We start from the raw sequence: 2,139 nt of genomic DNA on the forward strand, positions 1-2,139 counted from the left end.
TTAGAGCCTTTGAAACAGTATTAGAAAATAGTTGTGCTGCTGTTTTTACCTTTTGCCTTTCAGACCCTACTACATCCAAATGTTTTTGTGAAAGCTTGGGCAGCAGTGTAAGTTCAGATGTTGATTTATCAATCAGTTGTTGCACAAAACTTTTGTCTATAATGTCACCATTGGAAGTAATGAAGCCTTTGTCTAAGAAATAGTTTCTTACTAATTTCAGGAGATGTGGAATATCGGCGAATACAAACACTTTTTTCGTGTTGACATACGGGTTGAGAAAGTGTGTGTTTTCAGAATTTACGCCCAGTTTTTTTCCACAGTGCTCTATTCGTCCCACCCATGTCACTTACAACAGCTACCGTATGAAACCCACTTTCTTCAAGCCTTATGATAACATCATAAAGAATGTTTTCAGTCATCGGCTGATCAAAACTATAATAAATCGGCTGCTTCCAATTACCAAATAAGCCACGAGCCATGATAACCTGTGCATATTTATGAGGACCTACTATCTGACCTAGTTTTCTATCTACACAAATTGTACTATTTATTTTCATTTCATCAAACGAAATAACTGTTGTTTTTTTAAACTTGTCTAGATCTTTACCTTTTGTTTTCATTAAGGAAATAACATCATTCAAAATTCCATTATCACAATTAAAATTTTTGGCCCATTTCCTTAAAGTGCTTATGTCCGGTAGCGGATATTTAAGTTGATTGCATAAATATCGGTATGCCTTTGCCCTAACACATTTCAATGAAATTGCGGATGCGATGTCTTCTGCTGACCAATGAACTTTTCTTTTCCTCCCTAAGACGCAACTGATTTGGCCCGGAGTAAAAAAATTTGAGAGTACTTCTTTTATCTCGTTTTGATTCGAATTGGCTGCTTCTAGTTGCTCCCTTAATGAACATTTTTCTTTTTCAACCATTTCAGACTTGACTAAAACTTCGGTTAATTTAGCTTCAAGCTGCTGGACTCGCTCCTGCAATTGCTTAACTGTTTCCTGAGAAAATGGTTGAGGTTCTTTTGATGAGACAGATTCATAATTTGTGTCACTTAGCTGTGCATTTGAGGATGGTCTGAAATAAAAGAAAAACAGCCTATATAATTTGGAAGTGTGTTAAAAACTATGCAGGCCTAATTACTAATTAAAAATAAACTTAATTTTTTATTACACTGTTTTAACAATTTGATGTATTACTTATCACTGCATTGAAAATAAACTGTAGCTTGTGACGAAATTAAGAAAAAATAGAAGGGAAAGTGAATGTTTTGTTGCTTGAGCTAAATATGACAAAATACTATACACTATAAAGTTTTTTAAAAACAAAAATATTTGTGTGTACTTTCTGCTTACAATTAACTTTTAAATTAAATGTATGTTTATTAGGATATCTTACTCTGCTTGGTTGGCTTGTTGAAACAGTTCCCGCACGAGATTTTTTTTACTTCTTTTGTTTACCCTATCTTCCCTTTCGGTGTTTTTGATGACTGAGGTTGTCGGAAGATTCAAAGTAGGAAGTGCATCTTTCTTTAATTTTCTCACTTTAATGGGGGAGTACTTTAGAAGTTTTTCCCGCAAGCTCTTGTAGTATGAATCCTCATCAAAATGAATGGAACATATTCGAGCTGTAACAGAATTAATTCTTAAGTTCGCAATGCAATGGAAACCGTACAATTGAATCAATATCCTAATTATTTTGTTTCAATTACCTGTTTTGACGTTAATTTTATCTGCTCTCTTGCACAAAAATGTCCACCTTTTGGCAAAGTCTTTGTCTCTAGGGAAACGAAAAAACTTAACACCTTCTTTGCCCGCAGTATTCCTCCTTCCATTGTTACAACCAAACACTGAACAATGTGACATAACAGTTCAAAGTTAACTGCTTAGCACAAACAAAATCAGCCACTCGCATCTGCCCTCGTAGGAATAGCACTGCCGAATGCTTCGTTCCTTCGGCAGCCACATGTGTTCCAAATGACGTCACGCGCTTAGGAGGAAATGCGCACGCCTTTACCATCTCTTCTTAGTACGATGAAGCTTATTATTATTATTATTATTATTATTATTATTTATTTTTATTATTATTGTTATTATTATTATTATTATTATTATTATTATTATTATTATTATT

At 34.0% G+C, this 2,139-nt stretch overlaps 1 long non-coding RNA gene across 1 annotated transcript; it reads right to left on the minus strand.

The window, feature by feature from the left end:
- Positions 1-729: 729 nt before the first annotated feature.
- On the minus strand, positions 730-1,845 carry LOC138715691 (uncharacterized). The gene is made up of 3 exons (XR_011336547.1): positions 1,718-1,845; positions 1,405-1,633; positions 730-1,083 (listed from the first exon to the last, which is right to left on the minus strand). It is a non-coding gene; the product is annotated as an uncharacterized lncRNA (long non-coding RNA).
- Positions 1,846-2,139: the final 294 nt, after the last annotated feature.

The sequence above is a fragment of the Periplaneta americana genome, chromosome 15 (genome assembly GCF_040183065.1).
Source record: "Periplaneta americana isolate PAMFEO1 chromosome 15, P.americana_PAMFEO1_priV1, whole genome shotgun sequence".
In the NCBI taxonomy this organism is placed as follows: domain Eukaryota; kingdom Metazoa; phylum Arthropoda; class Insecta; order Blattodea; family Blattidae; genus Periplaneta; species Periplaneta americana.